The following is a 13758-nucleotide window of genomic DNA, read 5'->3' on the forward strand; positions in this document are numbered from 1 at the left end:
GCATGATTCTGCCACCACCATCTTTCACTGTTGGGATTGTATTGGGCAGGTGATGAGCAGTGCCTGATTTTCTCCACACATACCGCTAAGAATTATCACCAAAGAGTTCTATCTTAGTCTCATAAGACCAGATAATCTTATTTCTCATAGTCTCGGAGTCCTTCATGTGTTTTTTAGCAAAATTTATGAGGGTTTTCATATGTCTGGCACTGAGGAGAGGCTTGGGCCACTCTGCCATAAAGGCCCGACTGGTGGAGGGTTGCAGTGATAGTTGACTTTGTGGAATGCTCTCCCATCTCACTGCTGCATCTGTGGAGCTCAGCCATAGTGATCTTGGGGTTCTTCTTTACCTCTCTCACCAAGGCTCTTCTCCCACGATTGCTCAGTTTGGCTTTACGGCCAGGTCTAGGAAAACTTCTGATGGTACCAAACTTCTTCCATTTAAGGATTTTGGAGGGCACTGTGCTCTTAGGAACCTTGAGCACTGCAGAAATTCTTTTGTAACCTTGGCCAGATTTGTGCCTTGCCACAATTCTGTATCTGAGTTCCTTGGCCAGTTCCTTTGACCTCATGATTCTCATTTGGTCTGACATGCACTGTTAGCTGTGAGGTCTTATATAGACAGGTGTGTGCCTTTACAAATCAAGTCCTATCAGTTTGATTAAACACAGCTGGACTTCAATGAATGAGTAGAACCATCTCATGGAGGATCACAAGCAAATGGACAGTAAGTGACTTTAAATATGAGTGTCTGAGCAAAGGGTCTGAATACTTATGGCCATGTGATATTTCAGTTTTTCTTGTTTAATAAATTTGCAAAAAATTTTACATTTCTGTTTTTTTCAGTCAAGATGGGGTGCAGAGTGTACATTAATGAGAAAAAATGAACTTTTTTGAATTTACCAAATGCCTGCAATGAAACAAAGAGTGAAAAATTTAAAGGTGTTTGAATACTTTCCATTCCCACTGTAGCTCTTCTATTCATGTTATATTGGTAACTCTAAGGCTATGTGCCCACATTGCAAAAATGCTGCAGAATTATCCGCAGCATTTTCGCAACTCCCTGCCGCGGGTAAAACGCATGCGGAATTCACATGCGTTTTCCCGCAAAACACAAGTGCTTTGCAAGCGCTTTTAGCTTGCAGAATGATGGCGCTTTCCAAGCGATTTGAAGCATCGCTTGGAAAAGTGATTGACAGGTTGGTCATACTTGTCAAGCATAGTGCTTGACAAGTGTGACCAACTTTTTACTATTGATGTTGCCTATGCAGCATCAATAGTAAAAGATAGAATGTTAAAAATAATTAAAAAAAAATAAAAAATAGGGCCGGGAGGACTTTGGGGGCCGACAGAGGGTAAGTATATCCCTATTTTTTATTTTAATTCTATTTTTTACAGGAATATGGTACCCAGGGCATGGAGGAGAGTCTCCTCTCCTCCAGACCCTGGGTACCATCTGCACATGAAGCGCTCACTTTACGCATGGTGGGCATAGCCACATGGGTAAAGTGAGCGTTTCAATGCAATCCTATGACGGCAGAATCACCACGATTCCGCAGAATTAATGAATATGCTGACGATTTTACCGCTTTGCGATTCCACAGCGGAAAAATCCACAGCATTTGCACAGCAACTGCAGAATCCCATAGGATTGCATGGGAATGTGTTTAAGCAGTTTTTAAGCGTTTCCGCAATGGCAAAAATGAGGTGGAAATGCTTAAAAAGGCCTAAAGCTTTGGTAAGAGTGAAAGTTTACTTAGCATGTTTTCTTTACTTTTCACTTTGCTTTGGTACTTTGACCAATTTCTGAGAATAACTCAAGAGTGACAGACAACATTACTGCTATTTCAGTTGGCTGTTATTTTTACAAAAGTGACAGCCATAAGAAAAATCAAAGAAATGCTAATATGGCAGTCAGTAAGAGGTCATTACCAGATGTTGACAATAACTTTTGATTTACTTTTATATAATTATTCTTACTTTTAGCAATTTACGATTTTTTGTGGCATTGTCAAATTTATTTACAGGAATAACAGAAAAAATATTGAGAATTAAAAATCTATCAAAATAAAATACAGTCTGCTGTATATATTATATTAGTGCAGGAGAATCTGGGAACGAAAAAGTAAGAAAGTTGTGGAAGTTAAATGAGGATAAAATATAATGATTGATAGGTCCAGAAAAAGGAATGAAGAAAGAGAATAAGATAGAAAGCCAATATGTACCAAATCACCGTTATATGAAATGCAAATGAGAAACTGCAATATATTAGCTACAATCTCTAAGTATTTTTCCACTTTTAAAGTTGAATGTCACTTTCCTGAGTTATGTTTGACACATCATATCTACGACAGTAAAGTCTTATGAGGAGAACATTTATCATTTCAAACCACGGCACACAGTGACTTCTTCTCACCATTATGGCATCATAAATAAATTTAAGCATAGACTATGACTTATTTTTAACCTAATGTTCTGCGTGAAACAGGGCATCTACAATAACTTAAAAAAATATTGAATTCATTAATAATAATATTACCACAGTTTTACATTCTGTTAACACTTTAGGAAATGTGCGGACTGTTTTAAATAAATGTAATAATGTGCACAATCTATGGAGACATATGCATATATTCTTGCCAGTAATAATAACATATATACTGACTTTTGAAGGTCAAATGAAACGTACACAAAAACAACTTGCAGAAATTTGTGCCAGCATGTCACATTTATTAATTTTGCGACTGACCCAAAGTTCGAAAAAACTGTTAACTTCTATAGTCTAATCCAGCATCAGGGCCGGGTTTTAGGCAAAGTGGGGCCCTGAGCAAAAGTTTAAAATGGGACCCCAAATGCTCACATATTGCACTATCACAAAGAATTAGCTACACAACACCCATAACTAACAATACTAAAGGGCTGAACTCATTTAGAACTTCAGTATCACAAAAAGGTAGATAAAAACCTGTGAAGTATATTTGCCAGTTAAAAAGATTTTTTTAATTATAAACATAATACATGCATAGAAAAAGGAAAAAGACAAAAAAACAGATGTTGCTAGATACACATGCAGAGGAACATAGGGATTTGCAGGAGGTGAAAAAGACATGCATAGTGTAGAATAAGTATATCATAGTCCCCTAGAGGTGCTGGAATTAAATGGTTAAAGCTTTCAATGTATGTGAACAGCACAGGGGAAACTCAAAGAGCCATATTAGAACTTACATTTAAATGTCATCAGCTGCCTGCAGCATTCCCACCGTGTTCCAGCACCACTTAGGTAACCCCGTAAAAAAAAGAATACACAAACAAAACACACAAAATCTATTTGTGGCTATTTTTTTTTTATTCCTGGGTTAGTAATGGGGGATGTCATGTGCTCAGCATGGATTGGGTAACCATGAGGAGATGGAGGCTGAGGAAGAGGAGAAGGAACAGGAGCTGGCTGAAACAAAAGAAGTTGATAGCAAAATAGGCTGATATCACTAGTACCCACAAAAGCTTTGTCCCGTCTCTCCTACTTGGATGGGCTGAAAAGGGGAATGAGGAGGAAGAGGTGGAGGCGGAGGTGGAGATGGAGAGTAGTCATCATGGTGGAGACAGGTAAGTGTTGACTGTAGGAACCTTTGCACATATGGCAGACTTTATGTACTGCAGCCTTTCCCATGACCCTCATCTTACATTCATCCTGCACAAAAAAAGAGTACTGGTTGATCACACTGCTAGACTCACACTGCAAGGAGAACTTTGCATCACTTCTTCCTGAGGTGGAGTTGTCTTCTAAAATGATGTTATACCAGCAGGCTATTGTGGAAAATAAGTTGAAATAATTCCCATCAGACAATGCTAGTGGCAGGGGACAAGCTTCTTTGTCCAACCAAGAAGAGAGGCGAAAGAGACACACACCAGAGGCAGAGGTACACCTTCAAGGACCGGGGCTAATTTCATGACACCATCCCAGTGTCCATGTCCTGATGACCATTTGTTATTAACCCTTTCCTGACGTTTGACGCACTATTCTGTCCATATGCTCTGGGCCCCTATGACCATGAATGGAATAGTACATCATGAGCGATGATCCGCACGCAAGGGGGGAGCGCGGCTGATCGTGGCCGGGTGTCAGCTGATTCTCACAGCTGACACCCAGCACTTAGTGCCAGGAGCAGTCACGGACTGCTCCCGGCACTTCAACCTCCAGCACACTGCGATCAAACATGATCGCAGCGTTCCGGGAGCAGGCAGAGGGGTTGTCAGCTGTGATAGGATAGCCCCTCTGGCTTTGGATCGGAGACCCTGTGGCATGATGAGGGGCCCCATTGCTCCCACGGTACGCCGATGTCGTCATGACGACATTTGGGTTGCCAGAACTCAGAGACTTCCTGTCAGTGCATATCAGGAAGTCTCTGAGGTTAGTGACAAATCCCTGCAGTGCTGACAGCTTATATGGCAAGCAGATCTGCAAGCCATATAAGTGATCAGCCTGCACAAAATGAGTGTCCATAGTGGGACACAGTGTAAAAGATAGAATGAAATTAAAAAAAATTAAATAATTGTAAAAATATTTAAAAATAATAATAAAAAGAATAAATATTTATTCTATCAATAAATCAAAATTTGAATAAAAAAATCTAAACAATAAAAGTATACATTTATTATTGACACGTAACAACCCGACCTATAAAACTGTCCCATTAGTTAACCCCTTTAGTGAACCCCATTAAAAAAAGCACAGCGAAAAAACAATGTTTTATCATCATACCGCCGAACAAAAAGTAGAATAGCACGCGATCAAAAGACAGATATAAAAAAAGTGGTGCCGCTGAAAACGTCATCTTGTCCCGCAAAAAACAAGCCTCCATATAGCTTCATTACTGTAAAAATAAAAAAGTTATAGCTCTCAGAATAAAGCGATGCAAAAATATTTATTTTTTCTATAAAATAGTTTTTATTGAACAAATGCACCAAAACATAAAAAAAGATATAAATGAGGTATCACTGTCATCGTACAGACCCGAAGAATAAAACTGCTTTATCGATTTTACCACACACGGAACGGTATAAACACCCCTCAAAAGAAATTCATGAGTTGCTGTTTTTTTTCATTTTGCCACCCAAAAATCACAATAAAAAGCTATCAAAAATGTCATGTACCAATAAAAACAATAACTCATCCCACAAAAAACAAAACCTCACATAACTCTGTGGGCCAAAATATGGAAAAAGAGCTATCAAAATGTGGTGATGCAAAAACTATTTTTTGCAATAAAAAATGTCTTTTAGTGTGTGACAGCTGCCAAATATAAAAACCCACTATAAAAACCTGCTAAAATAGTAAATCAAACCTCCCTTTATCACCCCCTTAGTTAGGGAAAAATAATAAAATAAAAAAAGTATTTATTTCCAATTTCCCATTAGGGTTAGGGTTGGGATTAGGGTTAGGGGTGTGTAAAGGTTAGGTTTGTGGTTAGGGTTAGGGTTGGGATTAGGGTTAGGGATGTGTTGGGGTTAGGGTTGGAGTTAGAATTGTGGGGTTTCCACTGTTTAGGCACTTCAGGAGCTCTCCAAATGCGACTTGCATCTGATCTCAATTCCAGCCAATTCTGCATTGAAAAGTCAAACAGCACTCCTTCCCTTCCGATCTCTGCCATGCGCCCAAATAGTGGTTTACCTGCATATATGGGGTATCAGCATACTCAGGACAAACTGTACAACAACTTTTGGGGTCCAATTTCTCCTGTTACCCTTGAGAAAATAAAAAATCGGGACGAAAATATCATTTTTGTGAAAAAAAAAAGATTTTTTATTTTTACGGCTCTACATTATAAACTTCTGTGAAGCACTTTGGGGTTCAAAGTTCTCACCACACATCTAGATAAGTTGCTTATGGGGTCTACTTTCCAAAATGGTGTCAATTGTGGGTGGATTCCACTGTTTAGGCACATCAGGGGCTCTCCAAATGCGACATGGTGTCTCATCTCAATTCCAGCCAATTTTGCATTGAAAAGTCAAACAGCACTCCTTCCCTTCCGAGCTCTGCCATGAGCTCAAACAGTGGTTTACCTGCATATATGGGGTATCAGTGTACTCAGGACAAATTGTACAACAACTTTTGGGGTCCAATTTCTCCTTGTACCATTGGAAAATAGAACAAATTGTATCTGAATTAATTTTTTTGTGAAAAAAAGTTAAATGTTCATTTTTTAAACACTCCAAAAATTCCTATGAATCACCTGAAGGGTTAATAAACTTCTTGAATGTGGTTTTGAGCACCTTGAGGGGTGAAGATTTTAGAATGGTGTCACTTTTGGGTATTTTCTATCATATAGGCTTCAATTGTGATGTGGCCCCTAAAAAAAATGGTGTTGTAAAAATGAGAAATCGATGGTCAACTTTTAACCATTATAACTTCCTAACAAAAAAAAATTTGGTTCCAAAATTGTGCTGATGTAAAGTAGACATGTAGTAAATGTTATTTATTAACTATTTTGTGTGATATATTTCTCTGTTTTAAGGGCATGAAAATTGCAAAATTTTCAACATTTTCGCCAAATTTCCATTTTTTTCACAAATAAACACAAGTCATATCAAATAAATTTTACCACGATCATGAAGTGCAATATGTCTCGAGAAAATATTATCAGAATCACCAGGATCCATGGAAGCGTTCCAGAGTTAATACGTCATAAAGGGACAGTGGTCAGAATTGTAAAAATTGGCCTGGTCATTAACATGTAAACCACCCTTGGGGGTAAAGGGGTTAAAATGGGGGAAAAGTTTTTAAAAATGGTCAAGCAATACCTGGCCGACAAAACCAGAATACTCCCTCAATCCTCTGCAACCTTCAGCTATTGGGTCTCTAAGCTGGACACCTGTAATGAGCTAATAAGCTTTCCTGCTATCCCTTGGAGGTTTTGTCCTGCCCAGCAACTAATGCCTTGTCTGAGTGGGTTTTTAGTGCTACCGGGGGTCATAACAGACAGCTGCTTTCGCCTGTCAACAGAAAGTGCTGACAACTTTTCCACACTACCATATGACAGCAGCACATAAAGTGTTTGTAATGTTCAATACTTGAATGAGGCCCACCAATTGTTACTTTCTGTAGATGACTGGATGACCCTACTTATAATTTTTTCCTAGCTTTGTGCTTCATGCAAAGCCTTTGAGTGTAGACGTACCACAAGTACACTTTATTAATTTTTTGAGGCACTACAGTTGGTGCCTTCAAGGGTGTATGTATGACCCTGCTTATAATTTTTGGCATGATTTGCACTTACAGTAGTGCATAACCTTTATTAGTCTAGGAGTAAAACCAAATAACAATTTTAACAGAATGTGCATGAGGCTCTCCTTTATGTCTTATACAGGGTGTATCTGAGTCCCAAATTTTGGTTTACTTAAATGATATATTATTTTTAAATCCTTTTTAAATTTAGACTTCTATACAAGTCATTATACAGGAAAAAAATGTTTCTTAACATTTTTTCCTATTAACTCCAATTTCTCTCCGATTTTGAATGCCTTATTGTCAATCCTTAAAGTGAAGTAACAGTGTGACACCATTTAAACAGCAATCTGGGAGTCAGAGATGCTTCCAGTGGTCTTCCTCATGCTTTTCTCATTCAATTCAGCACTTTTTCTATCCATTCAACATTTTCATTGCTCCATACCTCCTAGTAGGGTCTGTCAGAAAAATACTCTGATTTCACATTGACTTTCATTATACACATTACTCGAAACGAGCACTCGAGCAATAGAAATTGCTTGATTCGAATAACTGGCATCCAAACATTTTAGTGCTTGCTCACCTCTACTACACACGTAAGGCACAACTCATATAGCCTATGGATATCTATTTATCTATTTATCTATCTATCTAAGTATCTGTCTGTTTATCCATCTGTTATCTTTGCACATCTTAAATCTGTAATTTCTTGAATGCATTCTATTCCTTTACATGAATCTTGCAGCACATGGATGATACACACGTACATAAGGATGGCCAACAGAAAACCACATGGATAGTATAATCGGACCATCTCACGTGTACGTTTTTTTAAGTGGACATGTGAAGGGAACCTAAGTTTGTAATCTCTTATTGATGTATAGGACTACAGTTAATTTTAAAATCTACATGGTTTGAAATTGGAGACAATTAGTCCTAGAACAACAAGCCTGTCATTCTAGGACATGAGTTCACAGCCTGCGTCCAGGGACCACATGCAGCCCGCAATATCATTAAAACCTCTAAATATTCTCCAAATCATGGCAACACATCTGATTTATAACTGCAGGAGAATATCCTAATTATAGTGGCTTATTCTGTTAGTCAGTATAATTAAGTCGATGATTAATTTAGAAATGTTTTTAATCCTTTAAAAATTAAAAAAAAAGTTGCAACTGGAAATAAGCCAAGTATTCAGGTTCAGGCTAGGGCTACACATAGACTATGGTTATGACCGTCATTGCACAGTTGAAGATTGCAATGTTGTAACGTAAAGAATGTGTGTGTGTCACATTGAAAGCAACAAACTGATATGACACTTATATCCCAATAATAGTGTAATGGTGAAAGTAGGAATTACTTTTTAAAATTTCATTTTATTTTGTATACTTACTTTCCAATCTCATGCTGCTCTCCAGTTCTGCCGACCAGGTCCTTCACCAATCTCCTTGTTTACTTTTCTGGCAGAGATTTTTTAATAGTTTTTCACACTATAGTGGGTCTTTTCATAAACAGAACAAAGTGGTTTAGAGCCATTTTATAGTTTTGGCAATAACAATTCATTATATGTTTCATATGGCCCCCTCCCCATATTAATGGAAAAACATTTTGAAGCTACAGATGAGCAGATCCTTTGAAATTTGTATTTATCAACTTTGCAGAATTTTTCCCAAAAATAAGACGTTAGGCAAATAAATTTGCCACAAATCACAGTACTGCAAAACTTATAATTACCTGCAAAAGACTTGAATAACACTCAGAGGTCCCTGAGGACTGTATTGGACCCCTTTGGAAAATGCAGTCCAATCAGTAAGCATTATATTGTAGAGCAGGGAAAGCTGAGCAGATTGATTTAAAGGTTTGTGAAAAAATAATATAACCTGAGTTTTCATAGTTTATAACATCCACAATTTATTTTTGTTTTTCATCCAGTGGGTGGTCCTTTCAGTCATTGTATAAGTGTGCATTATTGACACCCCTTCAATTCTGTCAGATAATACTCAGTTTCTTCCTCAAAATGATTGCAAACACAAATTCTTTGGTATTATTATCTTCATTTAATTTGTCTTAAATGAAAAAACACAAAAGAGAATGAAGCAAAAAGCAAAACATTGATCATTTCACACAAAACTCCAAAAATGGGCCAGACAAAAGTATTGGCACCCTCAGCCTAATACTTGGTTGCACAACCTTTAGCCAAAATAACTGCGACCAACCGCTTCCGGTAACCATCAATGAGTTTCTTACAATGCTCTGCTGGAATTTTAGACCATTCTTCTTTGGCAAGCTGCTCCAGGTCCCTGATATTTGAAGGGTGCCTTCTCCAAATTGCCATTTTTAGATCTCTCCTCAGGTGTTCTATGGGATTCAGGTCTGGACTCATTGCTGGCCACCTTAGAAGTCTCCAGTGCTTTCTCTCAAACCATTTTCTAGTGCTTTTTGAAGTGTGTTTTTGGTCATTGTCCTGCTGGAAGACCCATGACCTCTGAGGGAGACCCAGCTTTCTCACACTGGGCCCTACATTATGTTGCAAAATTTGTTGGTAGTCTTCTGACTTCATAATGCCATGCACACGCTCAAGCAGTCCAGTGCCAGAGGCAGCAAAGCAACCCCAAAACATCAGGGAACCTCCGCCATGTTTGACTGTAGAGACCGTGTTCTTTTCTTTGAATGCCTCTTTTTTCTCCTGTAAACTCTATGTTGATGCCTTTGCCCAAAAAGCTCTACTTTTGTCTCATCTGACCAGAGAACATTCTTCCAAAATGTTTTAGGCTTTTTCAGGTATGTTTTGGCAAACTCCAGCCTGGCTTTTTTATGTCTCGGGGTAAGAAGTGGGGTCTTCCTGGGTCTCCTACCATACAGTCCCTTTTCATTCAGACGCCGACGGATAATACGGGTTGACACTGTTGTACCCTAGGGCAGCTTGAACTTGTTTGGAGGTTCTTTATCCAACATCCGCACAATCTTGCATTGAAATCTCTTGTCAATTTTTCTTTTCTGTCCACATCTAGGGAGGTTAGCCACAGTGCCATGGGCTTTAAACTTCTTGATGACACTGCGCATGGTAGACACAGGAACATTCAGGTCTTTGGAGAAGGACTTTTAGCCTTGAGATTGCTCATGCTTCCTCACAATATGGTTTCTCAAGTCCTCAGACAGTTCTTTGGTCTTCTTTCTTTTCTCCATGCTTAATGTGGTACACACAAGGACACAGGACAGAGGTTGAGTCAACTTTAATCCATGTCAACTGGCTGCAAGTGTGATTTAGTTATTGCCAACACCTGTTAGGTGCCACAGGTAAGTTACAGGTGCTGTTAACTACACAAACTAGAGAAGCTATGTAGTACAAAAACTTGGCACTCAAAAGAGAAATTGATTTGACAAATATCTGAGCAACAGGATGCTGATAATGACCGTATGAACATCATGTAAAGTTTAGACGAAAGGTCAATGACTAGATAAATACTGAAATAGCGAATCCTGAGACAAGGTTCAAGTGAGCTTAGTGAAACTCCACAGGTTCCATGGGCGGTGATAGAGAGTCCGTGCTGTGATGGTATGTAAGGAACATATGTAAAAGACGTGCCCTAGGAGGTTGAAAACAAACAACAAGTGTGACACTGGTAAATAAAGGATACAGTGAGATTCGTGGTCGGATGGTGCTCAGATATTTGTTAAATACTTATTTGTTCACTAACCATACTGTCTTGTCTTCTTGTAAACTCATTCTAGTTAAAACCAACTGTGAAAAAATTCTGTTTCTGATGAAGGTCAATTGTATGACCGAAAACGTCTAAAGAAGTAAAAGAAGTATATTTTACAATATGCCTTTTACAATAAAGGAACTGTCAAATCAATTTTTCTTTTGAGTGCCAAGTTTTTGTACTACATTGTTAGATGGCTGGATACCCGACTTGTGCACCTCTCTCCACACTGAGTGCCGTGTTTTTTCTATTTTACAAACTAGAGAAGCATCACATGATTTTTCGAACAATACTTTTGTCCACCCTCTTTTTTATGTTTGGTGTGGAATTATATCCAATTTGGCTTTAGGACAATTCTTTTTGTGTTTTTTCATTTAAGACAAATTAAATGAAGATAATAATACGAAACAATTTGTGTTTGCAATCATTTTCAGGAAGAAACTGAGTATTATCTGACAGAATTGCAGGGTTGTCAATACTTTTGACCACAACTGTATATATATATATGTATATATATATACAGTCATATGTAAAAGTTTGGGCACCCCTATTAATGTTAACCTTTTTTCTTTATAACAATTTTGGTTTTTGCAACAGGTATTTCAGTTTCATATATTTAATAACTGACGGACTCAGTTATATTTCTGGATTCAAATGAGGTTTATTGTACTAACAGAAAATGTGCAATCTGCATTTAAACAAAATTTGACCAGTGCAAAAGTATGGGCACCCTTATCATTTTCTTGATTTGAACACTCCTAACTACTTTTTACTGACTTCCTGAAGCACTAAATTGGTTTTGTAACCTCATTGAGCTTTGAACTTCATAGCCAGGTGTATCAAATCATGAGAAAAGGTATTTAAAGTGGCCACTTGCAAGTAGTTCTCCTATTTGATTCTCCTATGAAGAGTGGCATCATGGGCTCCTCAAAACAACTCTCAAATGATCTGAAAACCAAGATTATTCAACATAGCTTTTCAGGGGAAGGATAGAAAAAGTTGTCTCAGAGATTTAACCTGTCAGTTTCCACTGTGAGGAACATAGTAAGGAAATGGAAGAACACAGGTACAGTTCTTGTGAAGCCCAGAAGTGGCAGGCCAAGAAAAATATCAGAAAGGCAGAGAAGAAGAATGGTGAGAACAGTCAAGGACAATCCACAGACCACCTCCAAAGACCTGCAGCATCATCTTGCTGCAGATGGTGTCACTGTGCATCGGTCAACAATACAGCGCACTTTGCACAAGGAGAAGCTGTATGGGAGAGTGATGCGAAAGAAGCCGTTTCTGCAAGCACGCCACAAACAGAGTCGCCTGAGGTATGCAAAAGCACATTTGGACAAGCCAGTTACATTTTGGAAGAAGGTCCTGTGAACTGATGAAACAAAGATTGAGTTGTTTGGTCATACAAAAAGGCGTTATGCATGCGCTGTATTGTTGACCAATGCACAGTGACACCATCTGCAGCAAGATGATGCTGCAGGTCTTTGGAGGTGGTCTGTGGATTGTCCTTGACTGTTCTCACCATTCTTCTTCTCTGCCTTTCTGATATTTTTCTTGGCCTGCCACTTCTGGGCTTAACAAGAACTGTACCTGTGTTCTTCCATTTCCTTACTATGTTCCTCACAGTGGAAACTGACTGGTTAAATCTCTGAGACAACTTTTTGTATCCTTCCCCTGAAAAGCTATGTTGAATAATCTTTGTTTTCAGATCATTTGAGAGTTGTTTTGAGGAGCCCATGATGCCACTCTTCATAGGAGAATCAAATAGGAGAACTACTTGCAAGTGGCCACTTTAAAAACCTTTTCTCATGATTTGATACACCTGGCTATGAAGTTCAAAGCTCAATGAGGTTACAAAACCAATTTAGTGCTTCAGGAAGTCAGTAAAAAGTAGTTAGGAGTGTTCAAATCAAGAAAATGATAAGGGTGCCCATGCTTTTGCACCGGTCAAATTTTGTTTAAATGCAGATTGCACATTTTCTGTTAGTACAATAAACCTCATTTGAATCCAGAAATATAACTGAGTCCATCAGTTATTAGATATATGAAACTGAAATACCTGTTGCAAAAACCAAAATTGTTATAAAGAAAAAAGGTTAACATTAATAGGGGTGCCAAAACTTTTACATATGACTGTATATACACACAATACACCAAAAATGTAATAAATGCATATGTACAGTACTGTTTAACATTTTAAGCAGGGGTGAAACAAAATGCTGCAAAGTATGCTTTCTAAAATTGTATGTACGGTATGTAAAAATTGCATACATTTTGGTATTCTTTTTTTTTCCTTTTGCAATCTATTTTGGATGAGTTCATCCTCATTACAGACAACATAGGCACTGAATAGATAACTGTTGTTTCTTCATTAGCCAGATTATTGATTCATAATTAAATTTAGGAATTCTTAAAAATTCTTTTCTTTTCTATATTTTAGGAACGTGGTTTGCGGTCAGTTTTAATAACTGGAGAAACAAGTAGAGTTTGGGGAGCAGGAGTGATAGAACCGTGACGGATAATACTGCAGTGCTCCTCTCAGAAATGTTGTTGCTGCACAATTTATTTTATAGCTAATACCAAATAAAATATGTTCAATTTCTTCTGAGTTCATTTTGCTTCATTAGTTCTATCCAGTAGGAAGTTTTGACGGATGAAAAATATATCTTTCTTTGCACAAAAACCCCTCTAGTTTACAATAATAATTGCTATCTTTCATTCATTGGTAGCCCTGGGAATAGTATTATCTGACATCGCTATTTATCACTTTGACCAAAAGTACAGCGCGGTCCTTTTTCTTACTCCTCTTGGATTTATAATTAGTGAGAAAGC

General features: G+C 38.0%; 1 protein-coding gene across 1 annotated transcript in view; it reads left to right on the top strand.

The window, feature by feature from the left end:
- Positions 1-13534, top strand: part of GC (GC vitamin D binding protein) — a 302249-nt gene extending 288715 nt beyond the window's left edge. The window contains exon 13 of the mRNA XM_073590535.1: positions 13367-13534. The gene's annotated coding sequence lies outside the window, so the exon portion shown is untranslated. The remainder of the gene's footprint in view (positions 1-13366) is intronic.
- The last annotated feature ends 224 nt before the right edge of the window (positions 13535-13758 follow it).

This window comes from Dendrobates tinctorius, unplaced genomic scaffold (assembly GCF_039654945.1).
Source record: "Dendrobates tinctorius isolate UK_male_01 unplaced genomic scaffold, ASM3965494v1 ptg000011l, whole genome shotgun sequence".
Lineage (NCBI taxonomy): Eukaryota > Metazoa > Chordata > Amphibia > Anura > Dendrobatidae > Dendrobates > Dendrobates tinctorius.